General features: G+C 44.1%; 1 protein-coding gene across 12 annotated transcripts in view; it reads right to left on the minus strand.

Moving 5' to 3' along the window:
• add1 (adducin 1) overlaps positions 1 to 10,273 on the minus strand; it is an 87,647-nt gene extending 77,374 nt beyond the window's left edge. For 3 of the 12 annotated variants that reach the window (XM_033018354.1, XM_033018363.1, XM_033018365.1), the window contains exon 1: positions 10,062 to 10,271. The gene's annotated coding sequence lies outside the window, so the exon portion shown is untranslated. Of the gene's footprint in view, positions 1 to 10,061 lie in introns of all 12 variants that reach the window. The other 9 variants (XM_033018356.1, XM_033018355.1, XM_033018366.1 and 6 more) reach the window with 5 other exon arrangements.
• Positions 10,274 to 16,852: the final 6,579 nt, after the last annotated feature.

A 16,852-nucleotide genomic window follows, 5' to 3' on the forward strand; every position in this document is an offset into this window, starting at 1 on the left:
AACCCACCTAAGGCACGAGAACTCTCACTACTCTCCATGGCGGCTTCATTCTGGTCGCCGCTAATTTTTCAACATGTTGAAAAATTTGCGGCGACCATAATGAGGCTGCGACTAGCTCCCAGAATGCGGGAACTCCTCGACCACGAAGGCGACTACCCGGCAACCACCCGCGCGCGAACATGTAGCAACCATGTGGCGACCGCATAGTCTCCTGCAGTCGCCTAAAAAGTTGCCTAAGTTGGACAGGCCCATTACATAATACTCATTTATACTGTTACTTTGTCTGACAACTTGCAACAAATTACCTCCACAGAAAGGCATCGAGATGCTAGTAGTTAATTAAAAAAAACACTAAAATATCCTAATACTCAATGTATACATGTATAATGAATGGATATTAAAAACGAATTTCAATCCCAGCACACTAGTTACAGTCTAGTCTATCCAATGTTTACGCAGAATCATGCAGAAATATGTCAAGAAAAGATTCACAATAATTGACCAAAGTCAGAAAGCCTTTAATTGTAATCTGTAGATTTGAATTAAACTAAAATTACATTTTGTAAATAATATAATGCCCCACATTAGAGATTAGAACATCTGTCATAAACATGATCCCCCAGTTAGATCTCAAATAGCACCTGGGGAAGAAAGAGATGGAAGGGGATGAAACCTGAAAAACAGTTGGGCTTATACTTTGCAGAATATTGAAGAATGAGATGTGATCTTATTAAAATCCCGAGGGTGCTGGGACTAATAGGATAAAAGATGACACAATGTTTCCCTGATAAGAGTATCCAGAATTTGGGGTCTGAGATCTCAGATGCAGATTCACTCAGAGTCAAGACTTCAGAATTTGTTACCCCCTATCTAACGAAGCAGAGTGAATGTATCTACTCAGGGTACAGAGTGATAAATATTTAACCAATAAAAGAGTCAAGAAGAATGGAGAGTGCAATAAACAGTATTGAGGCCATGATGGAATTAGTCATAACATTCAGTGGGTTAACCGACCTGCTTCTTATATTTCTGATGGACGCATAACAGAGTTGTAGTTGACATGGGTCAAGAGTTTAAGGCAACGGGTTTGCTTGAATAGCATTGGATAGGCAATCTTGTTGATAAGAATTGGATTGCATCCATTCTTTCAGAGTAGGAAAAGACAGCAACATTCTTAAACTGATAGCTTTCAACCTTAGATAGCTTACAAAAAAGGGATGTAGGTGGTGAAAAGTGAATGAAATTTGGTTTAGACCTCAGAACAATTATTTCATTATCCCCAATATTTTCCCATCACGTATCACTGGATATGCATAGGCAGAATGAGAATTTATAGGGTGGAGAGATCAAATGGGGTAGTGAGAAAGAATTGTATATTGTTGATGAAACTGATGCTGAGTTTTCAGAAGTCACTGCTGAAGGGCAGTTCTGGAATAAGAAACAAAAGGGGTTAGGCATAGGTCCCTGGGGAATACTAGAGTTAACATGGAGCACAAAGAACCATCCGACCAAGGAGTATCCGACCAAGAATAACAAGAAAATTAAATCATTGCAAACTTGGATTTCTGGAAATCGTGGATTTGGGAAGTGGCATTTGGCAAGTTTAGTTTAGAGATGCAGCTTAGAAACAGGCCCTTCGGCACACCGAGACTGCGCTGACCAATGATCATCCATACACTAGTTCTATCCTTAAGGGGCTGTCCCACTTGGGCGACCTAATCTGCGAGTTTAGAAGAGTGTCTTCGACCTTCGAACTCACAGCATGGTCGACACGTAGTCCTAGGAGGTCCTATGAGGTCGCTGGAACTCTCCTTCATGCTCGAGGGAAGTTCCCGCATACTCGTGGCCACAGCTAGGTCGCGGAAATTTTTTCAGCATGTTGAAAAACTTTCTGCGAGTAAAATTTGGTCGGCATGGTTCTTTTTGACTCGTAGTGCAGTGGGGTCGCTATTTAGTTACAGGCAATCGAGGGCAGCCGTAGGCAATCTCCATCGCTGACTGGGCATTTTGATTGGCTCATTGGAGTTTTCAGGACCAAGGAAACCTACCGGTAGGTAAAATGCCCGCTAAACATTATTATTATACTTCTTAAAAGTGTCTCCACTCCTTCTCTCTCTCCCCCCCCCCTCACCCCCCGCGCACTCTCTAAAGGACTTACTGTACACTTGCAGCCGTTTTACCTTTCTGTTCATCGCGGGTGTGAATTTCAGACAGCGCTCCCCCGCTTTCCCTGGCCCCCGCCTTTGCGATATGCGTGTGTGTGAGGGTGTGTGTGTGTGTGCGGTCGCAGCTCACGGTTTCAACGCAGACGGCCGATCTAGCTCGAGGCTTTCCATGCAAGTGCCCTCGAGCTTGAAGGTCGAAGACACTCTTCTTAACTCGCGGATTACGTCGCCCAAGTGGGACAGCCCCTTTACACACTCCAATAGACCCAGAAAATATCAGAATGATATATTATTTTTTAAATAAGTACTTTTTAAATAAATACTTGCATTCAGATTAAAAACTCAAATATTTAAAATTGTCAGTGATATACTTGTCATGCGAGTACATATGGAATAATGGGACACAATGGTGCTTTATTTGGCTTCAATCATTCATTATAGTAGCTCTGATAAATATTTCAAGTACTGTAAAGTAATCTTGTATACTTTCACCTGCTCATAAGTATGCAAGTAACAGCAGCAAAAAGTAATAAATGTCTACTTGGTTATAAAATGATAAATTGACCAATCGGGGCTATATCTGACTATGGCCAATTAAATTTGTGCTTTTAAAATTCCTTCCACACATCAGTCAACCATTGCTGCAAGTATAATGTCAAACATATCATGGATTTGTTTTATGATGAAAACACCAAACACTGATAAAGAGCAGAAGAGACATGCATTAATATTAAGTGAATCATTTTGACCAAGATACTCAGCCAGGAGCCGTGCAAAAAGTGGACCATGAATATCAATCAAAATATACACCCAACCAAGATTACATAGTTGTATTCTGTTGGGCTCAAATAGCAAGGAAACCAAAATCTACCTTCCCACTCAATCCTCATTTCCTCAGTATAGAAGTTGGGAGGTCATGTTGCAGTTGTATAAGACATTGGTGAGATTGCATTTAGAATATTGTGTTCAGTTCTGGTCACCGGGTTATAGGAAAGATGTTGTCAAGCTGGAAATGGTACAGAAAATATTTATGAGGAGGTTGCCAAGACTAGGGGGAGCTGAGCTATAGGGAGAGGTTGAGTAGGCTGGGACTCTACTTCTTGGAGTGCATAAGGATCTTATAGACATGTATAAATCATGAGAGCAATAGATCAGGTAGATACACAGAGTCTCTTGCCCAGAGTAGGTGAATCGAGGACCAGAGGATTTGGGTTTAAGGTGAAGGGGAAAAGATTTAATAGGAATCTGAGGGGTAACTTTTTCACACAAAGGGTGGTGGGTGTATGGAACGAGCTGCCAGAGGAGGTAGGGACTATACCAATATTTAAGAAACAGTTAGACACGTATATGGATAGGGCAGGTTTGGAAGGGTATGGACCAAACTCAAGCAGATGGGACTAGTGTAGCTGGGACATGTAAGATAAGCGATAAAAAAAGCTGCAGTTGCCGGATACCTCATCAAAATAAACCCCAAAAAAATGCTACACTCATTATGTTCAGCATGCATCTGTGAAGAAAAAAAATGTTAATGTTTCAGGTTGATAACCCTTCATCCTGTGCATGAAGGGAAAATTAGTCACGCATGGTTTCCCTTTCATAATCCATGCGGACTCTGTTCAATTTCATCATTCATCTCCCAGTGTTCTGTTTTTACATCCTTCATTTCAGGCTCCAGCATTATCAATGTTATTGATGATAGGCCAATGGGTCATACTGCTGTTTTCTCTCTCCTTCCTTTCATTTGCTACCTTTAAATCCACAGGAAAATATCCAGACATTAAAAGATAATATTCAGAGCATCCATTATCTCCATATCCACCTTTGCAAAACTCTGGGATGTGGATCATATGATCCTTCAGATTTAAATTTAGAATTTACTATCCAGGGGGTTTGTGGATACTCAGTCGCAGAGTATTTTCAAGACAAGAGATTTCAGAGGTGTGTACAAGAAAGTAGCTCTGGAGTTAAAGATAATCCCTGACCAAACTGAATGGCAGTTTAGCAAAAAGACTCAAATCCTGCTTCTATTTCTTAAAGATGACCAGCAACATATAGAAATGGTTAGTAAAAAAAATAATATTTAACTCTTGCATTTCAGACAAATGAAAATTACTAGTCACTCAAAAAACAAGTCTAAAGGGTCCCAAAATGCCATCAATCCATTCCCTCCCCATTTGCTGCCTGACCCACTGAGTTCCTCTAGCATGTTGTTTTTTGATGTAGAAACAATTAGACTTTATATCCTTAAAAATATACACTCTAATACCCTTCCAAATATATGTTCACTGTACATTGCATAGAAACATTGAAAAATACAGCATTGGTATAGGCGCTACAGTCACCGTGTCTGTACTGACCACAATGCCCAATTAAACTAAAATTACATCTGCCTGCATATGGTCTGTATCCCTCCTTTCCTGGCTGCTCATGTTAGATATGCAACCCAGTGCATATAAAATTTATTTGCTCCATGTCAATTTTTAGATTTGCAGAATAAACTTCAAAAGAAAACGAGATTGAGCAAAATAAGGTGTTTACTTGCTGACATTTTAGTAAGCGGAAAATGAAACAGTACACAAGGGCATTTCAACTTGAAAGACTAATAATCTATTCATTACGAAGCAAAGGCAACTCTGATGAAGAGGTCACTGATTTTCATCAATTCTAAATTATATCTAATTGAGAGGCAACTTTAACAAACTCAAGTATCTCGATTTATAATTTCAATAAATGCCCAACTTTCAAACCAAAATCAAAGGATATTAGATCTAATCATAACTGCACCAACATTATCAAAGATGTTAAATGTTAAGGCAATTTTTTTTAAAGTTATTAGATTTGTTTTTCAATTTATTCACTCATTAAACCAATTATACAAAATGAATCAATGTCCGAAAATAAGATGCTAATTCTTCCAGCAGTCTTAGTTGCTTTACGCCATTGATTAAAAGCAAACATTATATTTAGATGAAATGAAGAAAGATAATTCTCAAAGCTATAAATCTTTGCCATTTAACAAAATAAATTCAACCGTAACAATTTATAAATAATTTCCATACACCACATTCTGCATATCAAAAATACACCAATGCTTCACAAAGGCATCCTCAAACAAATAAACTGACATAATACCACATAAGAAGATATCAAAGTAGATGACCAAAAGCTTGATCAAAGAGGTAATTTTTCAGGAAGTGTGTTTCTTTTAGATGAATCTAGGAAAGTTTGCAGATATTGCAGATGTCACTGTATGTCATAATGTCACTTGCGGGCGGAGCACCAAGGCAAATTCCTTGTATGTGAATATACTTGGCCAATATTGCGGTGGGCCAAATCACAAATAATTATGAGATGGAGTACAGGAAGGAGATAGAGAACATAGTGTCATGGTGTCAGTACAATAACCTTTCCTTCAATGTCAGCAAGACAAAGGTGTTAGTCATTAAAGCATGGAGGAGTTCATTCGCCAGTCAGCATCAATGCTGCAGATGTAAAAATAATTGAGAGCTTCAAGGTCCATGGCATTAATATTGCCAATGATCTGTTTTCTCCGTGTTGCGTCTCCATCCGCCCCTGCGGCCTACAATGTGGAGTGGTGCGGCCTTGCCTGTAGACCGGCCCGGAGCTTCAAGCCGCGGGCGCGGCACGGACTTACCATTATGAAGCCTGCGATTCTTTGCTGAGGAATGCCAGTGAAAGGGTTCCGACCGCGGGGCCTGTGGACTTTAACACCGTGAAGCTGCTGTCTCCGGTTAGATGAGGGCAACTCGCGTGCTCCAGGCTGCGGAGTGTTCCAATCCGTCCCGATGCCGGAATTTCGATCATCCTGACGAGGGGGCTTGGACATGGGACCGTCGGCAGAGGCAAACTGCGGCGGGTTCAAAGGCCCCGACCACGGGTGAACAAAGGAGAAAGATGACTGAATTTTATTGCCTTCCATCACGGTGAGGAATGTGGATTCCACTGTGGTGGATGTTTATTTTACATTTTATTTTATGTGTGTATTGTTACTTTTCACTTAGTATGGCTGTATGGTAACTCAAATTTCACTGTACTTTTATTGGTTAAGTGACAATAAACGCAAACTTGAACTTGTTAACTAACCAAAGTGATGCGGCAGCCAAGAAGACACCCAATGCCTCTACTTCCTGAGGAGACGGAGAAAATTCAGCATGTCTCCAGTGACTCTTACAAACTTATACAGATGCACCATAGAATGCATACTGCTGGGTTGCATCACAGCTTGGTTTAGGAATAGCTCTGCTCAAGACGATAAGAAATTGGCGAATGCAATGCTTGCATTTATTTCGAGTGGGCTAGACTACAAAAAACAGGGATGAAATGCTGGGGCTTTATAAAGCACTGGTCATACCGCATTTGGTATTGAGAGCCGTTTAGGGCCCCATATCTGAGGAAGGATGTGCTGGCATTGGAGAGGGTCCAGAGGAGGTTTACAAGAATGATCCCAGAAATTATTGCGTTATAGGCACCTTTGTAGGCACCGGGCCAGAACTTGCTGGAGTTGAGACAAGGAATCAAATCATAAAAAATGCACACACAAGCCATTTGCCCAGTGTGTGCACAAGTCCAAAATAAAAGTATCCTGCCTGATCCTTGATCATAAAACATTGGTTCCTTACTTCAGTTTTGACCATGAACCAATACAACAGTTCCTAGAAATTAAATCTTTCATCACCCAAGTAAAAGTAAATTATGATTTATAAACATGACAAAGTAAAATAGTACCTCAATGGAAAAGCTCAATGTACACTAAAGTGTGCCTCAGTAAAAAACAATTAACAAAGAGGACTAGCAAGAATATTAATATAACGAGCTATAAATCCATGAATTAGAGATAGGCAGAAGTAAAGAGTGACGAAGAATGAAGCTATCTGCAGAATAACAAATGCTTTATATATGAAAATAAATCATGGCCCATGGACATCAATTCAGGTCAAAACATTAGCATTTGAAAAAATATATTAATTTCATCTCTGTAGACAACTTATATTAGATACTCAACTTGGCAGCAGACGAAGACAGAGATCTAAAGCAAATCCCAGTAAGCCTGTATTTTCTCTGGCTGACTGAGCTAAAAAGATTAAGCCTAATATGCCAAATGGCCATCTGTTAAAGTCAACCATTGGCTGAATCATTTGATCATCTATGAGGGTACAACTGTAACTTTAACCAAATAAAATATAAAAAATATATAAATCACAATTATTTTCAATATCTTAGAGCAAGAACTTTTGGGTTCAATAGTTTAAACCAGCTTTAAAATTAAAAAAAAGTCTTAAATAACAGCTGCAAGCAATTTTGTTACAACCAAGTTCCATTATTACAACAAGCTGGAGAAGAAATTAATGCACAGGGAAGTAGGCAAAGAAAAACCATGAAATAAAGAAATGACAGGCTGCACATATGAAAGATAATGGTTTATTCTATCCATGATTTCAGTAGAAGACCTTTCCTCACAGTAGAACAGTAGAAGACCTTTCCTCACAGCACAGATATCTAAGCCTAGACGGTATAGGTTGATAATAAGGGATAAGTAGTTTGGGGAAAGGGGTGGGTCTGGGGAATAACCTTTTTTCCTTGAAGGAAGTTGGAATCTGGAACGTATTGCCTCAGTGGGTGGTGGTTATCAACATTTAAAAACGAGCACTTAAATCAACAGTAGAAAGTAAAAGGGACTGACATAGATGGGTATTTGATTGTAGCATGGGTGTGCAAGGCTAAAGGCCTGTATCTTTGATTTTATTTAAACATATAATTCTGTAACATTCATCTGGTCACTTCAAATGCTGCAAATAAAATTTCAGCAAAACAAACTACTGTAGTAAATTTTTAAATGCCCATTTGTTAGACACTGAAAGTTGGACCAATGCCTGCAGGCTTCAGAACACAAAAGAAATAACTGTACAAGCAAACACTCACATATTTTAGAGACACAAGCGACTGCAGATGTCGGTATCAAGAATTTAAAAAAATTCAAACTGCTGGAAGATCTCAGCGGATCAAGCAGCATCAGTAGAGGGAAATGGAGTCTGAAGAAGGGTCCCACATCATCCATTTCCCTCCATAGATGCAAGCCTGACGTGCTGAATTATTTTTTATTTTTGCTCAGACATTTTATCTATCTCAAACAAGATCAACCAACCTCCTCCTTGCCTTATTCCCAACTCTTTACATTATTGAAACAATTCGAACCATTGTACTAATTTACTGACAAGGGCAGCGACATTGAGCTGAAGTTATATAGTGTACTGATTAGACCACACCTTGAATTCTGTGATCAATTCTGCCACCCAGTCATGAGGTGAACATTCAAGACTTGGACACAAAATGTTGGACTAATTCAGCGGGTCAGGCAGCACCTCTGGAGAAAATGGATAGGTGACGTTTTGGGTTGGGATCCTCCTTCAGACCCGCTGAGCTACTCCAGCATTGTGTGCCTGTCTTTGGTATAAACCAGCATCTGCAGTTCTTTTTTGTAATACATTCTAGACTTGGAGATAGTTTGTTGACCATCAGGGGTCTTCAATATGAAACCTAACATTAAACGTAAGAAAATTAGATCCGAATTTTATGGATACCAAGTGGAATAGAATAAAAGGTTAACCTATAACAATTGTTCAAGTAAATTATGATTGTATGACAAAGTAAATCAGTAGGTCTTAAATTCAAATACTTCAATGTTATCAATATCTATACTGGCGTTTGGATAATGAAGACAAAAAAAATGTTTTCTTCAATAAATAGTTAATCGCTAAGATGGGTTGCAAGGCTGTGCAGAGACATGGGAAGAGGAGCACATTTTGTGGCTATTAGGAAATCTCAGACACTAAGATACAGACAGGAAAAGTAGCAACTCTATCAGACGTTTCTCAATTTAAGACTGTTTTGATTATAATTTTACTCATCTGACTAACATTCTCTGGTTATTCATGGGCAGTAATGGTTCATCCATTTGAAATACTTGGCAAGAGGTTACCAAGTGTAGATCCCCACCCATTTTCAGATTATTGCTATGGCCCGGGTCAGTCAGGATTGCAACTCAGCAATGGAAAGCAAAATATAAAAAGGCTCATCCCAGAACGTTTGCAACACTGCACATTAAATTGACTATGATCTTAGGTTCAAAAATAATCAAATGTATTTAACTGTTAACTGAAAATACAGTATATAGACATACAGATCTTACAAACACTAAGCCACAGGCAGGTGACTACTTCAACTGGAATTAAGCCGATCGCAAAATTGTAAAACACGATACAAGGACACTTCGACTTTTCTATCTTTTAGTGCCTTCTATTGATTACTACTCATATACTATATAATGACATGTTATACTTTTTCTCCTCTTGCATTATTAAAAAAACAAAAAAAGACAACGATTATGTTTATCTATGAAACACATTGCCATATTTCATTTTGCAGTAATCCAATTTACTGACACACGCCTACAATACAAAGAGACACAGCCAGGTTGCAGCATTGGGGTAGCTGGGTTGCGTCCAGGGCAGAGGGGTGACTAGGGGGATACTTTGCATTAGATACAAAGTTAACGAGATTTTTAAAAAATGATGCTTTTCCCCCCACTCAAACGAGAACCTTGCATCCGCGGAGCGGTTGAGTGCAGAGGGTGGGAGCAATGGAGAAAATAAAAAAAAACGGCGTTGCCAAGAATGGGGTGGGGTAGATGGATGGCAACAGTGCAGAGCAATTAAATAAAAATCAGCACAGAGCTCGGGATAAGACCGCGATCAGGGAGAACTGCAACCGCCACGACAGGAGCAGACGGACATCCAAGCTCAGGAGCCGCCGCACTGGTGCAGTGACCGCCGGATTCACGCTGATCGCTTCATTCGGGCCCTCGGCGCATCTTCTTACCTGATAGCGTGAGAAATACCACGATCTGAGGTGAGCGTGTGTTTGAATGTGTGTAGTTCTCTCAGCGGGGTGACAGGAGGGAGGTGGCGTTGTTATTATTATTATTATTTTCCCCACTCCGCTACACACAGACTGACATGGGTGCGGCGCCCACCGCGGCTCACTCAGGCGAACAAACCGAGACGGACGACGAGCACAGACAACGGCCCGCGGCTGCATCGAGCCCTGTCATTGGCCCACAGAGGGTGGGGCGTGGGAGAGGAATGAAAGGAGGGAGCGGGTTGGCGGCGCCCCCTGTCAGTCTTCCCCACGGTGCGCCTATGGGATTGGTCGCGGCTGGATGAGCCCGCCCCTTACGCGCGACGCCGAGCGCCGCCCCGCCCCCTCCCCGCGACACATCGCGCGCGTGCATGCGTGGTGCCCCAACCGTCGCGGGGATGCGCCCCGCCGCGCCAACGATTAATGGTTCAAATTTGCATTCCGCGCAAATTTCCTGTCATGCCTTTTATTTTGGTGGGGAGGGGGGAAGCTGAGCCAACAAAGCCATTAGTTTAGACCAAACAATAATTATTTAACGTGATTTGCACTTTAAATATTTATTTTTTATGGTAAATATTAGCCCAAGGCGCCTCTTCTGTAGCAATGTTACAAAATTTTGAGATTAAAAAAATCAAGTCTGCAATTTATCCCATCAGATAAAGCATAAAAAGAAGTTTAATTTGGCACCCAATTCACTTTCATATCTTCAGTATTAAATAAGTTATGGCCATTTTCATACTCGGAAATTAGCATATTGTTCCCTATTGCTTTTCCATTGACTTAACTCAAAAGCTGTGATCAAGGACAGGTAAAAGCCCATAACTTCATTAAAAATTAAGAGAACTGAATGAAATTTTCAGTTATCATAATAGATTGAAGCATTCTGAAACAAATATGAAACAATCTTACTTGGATGACCTGATATTAAAGCATATAATGTTAGTTACCTAATTGTAGCTAATTACAAAATTCAATTACTAGATCTAAACATCTATCAATTTCTTAAGAAAAGGTTAACATTTTTAAATAGCCTAAGTGTCCAAATAACATTCACACAAGAATTCACAATATAACATGATTTTTAAATCTCATTGTCATTAATTTATAAGCCAAATGGAAGGAATTTAGTGTTTAATTCCTGTAAATTTATGGCCATTTTAATCATCTTGCGAGTGAGATTTTGTGAAACGCAATCGATTGGAACGTTGCGGTTGCGGTGAATTTAAACCCCATATTAGCAGGAAAAACGCTGCCGGTTCGTATGGGTCCTAAGTCACCTTTTTGCAACGTAAAATTTTGATTAAAGGCATCCTAATAAGCACGTTTATATGTAAAATAAACGGCTTTCCTTTACCTGTCCCGTATGTGAAATTCGTCCCCGTTGTCGGTGTTGACGGCTTTAGAAGTTGATTTTTAAATTACTCCTGCTATTAAAATAGCAGGTACAATTAAAAAAAACCTTAATAAAACCGATGTCGGAGCGATTATTCTTCAGCATCTAAACAGCCTGACAAAAATCGATTTCAACAGACTGGCAAAAAACGCATTTTAAACCCGCCCCCCTCTCAAAGGCGCCAAAGTCACACACACGGGCAGTGACAGAACTGCAGCGCCGCTGAAGGTAAGTTTTGTAACATACCTATCTTCTGAATAGATATCAGCATCTGTAGATATTTAGAGTCAGCAACCTCGGAAAGTACAGGGATCTTTGCGTTCAGTCCCTATATTTCACACTATGCTCCCACTGTTGAAGGAGAATGGCCCGGAATTACTTGGCAGGGGAGAGACCATGATCAAAAAGGCGGTCCTCCACAGGATGGATCAAGTGTAGTATCTGTTGCTACTTGAGTAAAAGAGACTGTCTATTCTTATCAGAACAGTTCTGGCAGTCCTCCCGGGACAAGGGTCGTGGATCACGGATCGAAATTGGAGGTCACGTCAGTGATGAGGAGTCTGTCAGTTGCTGGCTTAGAGGTGGATCATGCTGGTTGGGTAACCAACCTAACACCTCATCCAGTCATAATGGCAGCAGCAACTGGAGCGGGAGGACAGGGTATCCGCAATACTTCAGTGTGAAGGACCTCACCAAGGGGACTCCCTTCTCACGGGACCTGTTCGATAAGAAGGTCTTGCTGGAGGCCTGCAAATTCGAGGCCAAGGACATCTTCTGCCTCCAGGACTTCCAGGGTAATGGATACTTTGACGCTACCTTCAAGCATTCGACAGGATGGCAGAGGTAGATGCAAGACTTCTGGGAGAAGGGGAACGAAGCTCTGCTGTCGCTGCTGAAGGTGCAGCCGCTGTTCATCCCCCCCCACCCTGAAGGAACAGATGATCACGGTGCACATGTTTAACCTACATGTGCCCGTCGTGGATGTCCTCACTTTCCTTGCTCGTCATTCAATTCAATTCAATTCAATTCAATTCAACTTTAATGTCATTGCACAAATACTGAGTATGGGTACAACGAAATGCAGTTTTGCGTCAGTCCGTAGTAGTGCAGTATAGAAATAAAAAAATTAAAAAAAAGAGGATACAGAATAATAAAAAATACAGAATAATTAAACAATGGGGACGGAGGGACCGGAGGAATCTATCGGCGGGACTCCGAGTTCAGCAATGCGACGGTATGATTGTAGAAGCTGTTCCTCATCCTACTGGTACGAGACCTGAGGCTCCTGTACCGCCTCCCTGATGGGAGGAGGGCAAACAGTCCATGGTTGGGGTGGGAGGGGTCTTTAATGATCTTCCCAGCTCGTTTCAGACACCGTTTTCGGTGGAGGGCATCCATGGCAGGGAGCGGGACACCGATGATGTGCTGCGCGGTTTTCACCACCCGTTGTAGTGCCTTCCTGTCCGCAACAGTGCAGCTGCTGTACCATACCGTGAAGCAGGCGGTCAGGATGCTCTCGATGGTACACCGGTAGAAGTTGGTCAGGATCTGGGGGTACAGGTGGGCTTTCTTGAGCCTCCTCAGGAAGTAAAGGCGCTGCTGTGCCTTTTTGATCAGCTTGGAGGTGTTGAGGGACCAGGACAAATCCTCCGAGATGTGTACCCCGAGGAATTTGTAGCTGGAGACGCGCTCCACCTCAGTCCCGTTTATGTGGATGGGGGTATGTCTGCCCCCTCTGACCTTCCTGAAGTCGACAATAAGTTCCTTCGTCTTCTTGGAGTTGAGGACGAGGTTATTATTGGCACACCAGGTTGTCAGGTGCTGGACCTCCTCTCTGTAGGCTGACTCATCGTTGTCACTGATCAGTCCTACCACCGTGGTGTCGTCAGCAAACTTAATGATGGCGTTGGATCCGTACTTAGGGATGCAGTCGTGGGTGAAGAGGGAGTAGAGGAGAGGGCTGAGCACACAGCCCTGTGGCACGCCGGTGTTCAGTGTTATAGTGGTGGAGGTGAGGTTGTTGACCCTAACAGACTGTGGTCTGTTGGTGAGGAAATCCAGTGTCCAGTTGCAGAGGGAGGTGGAGATGCCAAGCCCGCTGAGTTTGGTGATCAAGCTGGCGGGGATGACAGTGTAGAAAGCGGAGCTGAAATCAATGAACAGCAACCTGATGTAGGAGTTGTTGTTGTCCAGGTGGGTCAGGGCAGAGTGTAGGGCCGCCGATATGGCGTCCTCTGTAGACCTGTTGGCCCGGTAGGCAAACTGATGGGGGTCCAGTGTGGGGGGGAGGTTGGCTTTGAGGTGAGCCAAGATCAGCCGCTCAAAGCACTTAGCAATGACAGGGGTGAGTGCCACTGGGCGGAAATCGTTGAGGCTCCCTGTGGCTGACTGTTTGGGCACTGGCACGATGGTTGATGTCTTGAGGCAAGTGGGGACAACACCCTGGGCCAGTGAGAGATTGAAAATGTCGGTAAAGACTGGGGATAGTTGTCCAGCACATGCCCTAAGCACCCGGCCAGGGATGCCATCGGGGCCGGCAGCTTTGCGCTCATTCACCTTGCTCAGTGCATCTTGTACAGCAGAGGTGGAGAGACTGAGGGGTTGTTCATTTGGGGGTGAAGCAACTTTGATGGCTGGGGTTTTGTTATCTCGGTCAAAGCGCGCATAGAAATGGTTTAGCTCGTCAGGAAGGGTGGCGTTGTCTGGGGGAGGGGTGTTAACTTTCTGGTAATCGGCAAGGGATTTTATTCCTTGCCACATGCGCCTGGGGTCAGAGTTGTTTTGGAAGTGCTCCTCAATCCGCCGTTTGTGATTGAGTTTGGCATTCCTAATTCCCATTTTCAGATTGGCCCTGGATGAGCTGTATCCCTCAGCGTCGCCAGATCTGAAAGCGGCATTGCGAGCCTTCAGTAGGAGTCTGACCTCCCTGCTCATCCACGGCTTCTGGTTAGGGAAGGTCTTTATTTCTTTGTGGGTAGTGACATTATCGGTGCAGAATTTTATATAGTCCATAACTGTTGAGGTGTATGAGTTGATGTCCACTTGTGAATTGAAGGTGGACATGCCGAGGGAGCAGGGAACTGTGTGGATGTGAAGGACCTGTTCGGGATCTGGACGAGCAAGCGGCAAGTGAAGGTGAAGCCGAGGGTGGACGGGAAGGGACCCTTCATTCACTCTCCCTCGGTGTTCGTTATCGGAGGGAACCGAGGGTACATGACCTATTCAGGGCAACCCAGGATGTGCAGGGAATGCATCAAGCCTGGCCATGTGGCGGCCCAAAGCAGTGCAGTTGTCTGCAAAAACTGCAAGCTGGAAGGCCACGAGACAAAGGACTGCCAAGTCAGCAAGAACTGCAACCTGTGCGGGGAGGCAGGCCACCTTTACAGGGCCTGCACCTAAGCACAGGTGACAAGAGGGGCTGTTGCCAACACCCCCAGGGTGGGTGAGATGCCCCCCACCACTGCCAAGACCCCAGCAGAAAGGGAGAACCGGGATGAGGACAGCCCGACCACTTCAAGTCCCCAACTGTCGGACAGAGACCCCCAGCGCCCTGTCCAGGAGGGAGAGTCGATGGAAGAGGGGGAGCATCAGGAGGAATGGCAAGTGGTGAACAGGAAGAAAGACCGAAGGGTTCTGCCCAAAGAGCCAAGGCCGGAAGGGACGGGTAAGTCCAAGAAAAGAGTTACTTCCCAGACAGACGCCAGCAACCTCTCCTCGTCGGATTAAACGTGCTCAGTGTGAAGAACACCGTGCGATGTGCGAACACCTTGCAGTATCTGGCCAAGGTCAAGGCAGACGTGACTTTCCTGCAGGAGTGTGGGCTGCCACACCTCCGCGGCTATCGGAGGTGGTTGCGATGGTGGCCCCACGGACTGTCGGTGTGGTCGGGGGGCAATGACTGTTGTGCTTCCGGTCTGGGGATCTTGCTGCGGGGAGGGAGTTTCGCCATCACTGAGGTCAGGGAGGTGGTTGGGGGGTGTCTCCTCGTGGTGGATGTAATGTACCATGGCTCTCCGCTCCGGCTGATTAATGTGCACGCCTCACCCATGTGGAACAAGCGGCTGCCCGTTCTCCAGCAGCTCCCACCACTGCTGGCCACGTCCCAGCAGCTCGTTCTGGTCGGTGACTTCAACTGCATCATTGATGCTGCTGGACGTAGTGCCGACAACAGACTGGACAGCACCTCCAAGCTCCTGATGGAGATGGTAAAAGACGCAAAGCTGCACGATGCCTTCAATGACCCTGCAGGCGGGTCCCAGCCGCGTTTCACCTGGTCGAGATCAGACAGTTCAGTCCGGTCCTGGATAGACTTCCTCGTCACGTTTAAGAATTACACGGTCAGACACACCGACCTCACGCCGGTGTTCTTCTCTGACCACTGCCTCCTTCAGGCTTCTTGTCACCTACAGGAGGACCTGAAGGCAGGCAGAGGGAGGTGGAAGTTAAATGTGAAGCTGTTGACCCCAGAGACCATTGAGGAGCTGAAGAGGGACTACGCATGTTGGAGAACTGTGAGGCCCCTCTTTGATTCCCTGACACTCTGGTGGGAAGCAACCAAGGAGAAAATCAAGAGGTTCTTCATATTTAAAGAAGTTCAGAGAGCAAGACAGAGTCAGAGGGGCTTGTGTCAATTCCAGACGGATTTGCAGCGATTGCTCCTTCTGCAGCTGAGAGGGGTGGATGTGAGGGAGGAACTTAGAGAGTTGAAAGGCCGGCAAGCTCGGCTCTTTACCTCTGAATCCTCCAAGATCATCTTCCGATCCAGGGTCCGCCATGTGGAGCAGGATGAGACGAGCTCACGCTTCTTCCATAAGGTTCACAGGGGGAGCTCTGTGATGAACAGCCTTAGGGAGGAGGATGGCAAGGTAACATCCTTGCAGACAAATATGCTGAGGATCTGCAAATCCTTTTATACCGATTTGTATGACAAAAGGCCACAGACAGCACCGCCTCCCAGAACTTCCTGTCCTCTATCACGGAGGTCTTGGAGGACAGCAAGCGGGAGAGTCTGGACCAACCACTGACCCTAGAGGAGCTGACTGGCTCCATCAATTCTTTTGACTCGAGTAAAACTCCCGGAAGCGATGGCTTACCGGCCGAGTTGTATTCGGCTCTGTGGGACTGGGTGGGCCCGGACCTGCTAGAAGTGTACAACGACATGCTTCTATCCGGCAGCATGTCAGACTCCATGAGGAAGGGCAGCATCACCCTAATCTACAAGCAGAAGGGGGAGATGAAGGATTTAAGGAATTGGAGACCCATCACATTGTTGAATGTTGATTATAAGATCCTGTCTAAGGCCATCGCCAACCGGGTCAAGTCTGCTCTGGGACGGGTGATCCACCCGGATCAAACCTGT

This window comes from Amblyraja radiata, chromosome 3 (genome assembly GCF_010909765.2).
Source record: "Amblyraja radiata isolate CabotCenter1 chromosome 3, sAmbRad1.1.pri, whole genome shotgun sequence".
In the NCBI taxonomy this organism is placed as follows: Eukaryota; Metazoa; Chordata; class Chondrichthyes; order Rajiformes; family Rajidae; genus Amblyraja; species Amblyraja radiata.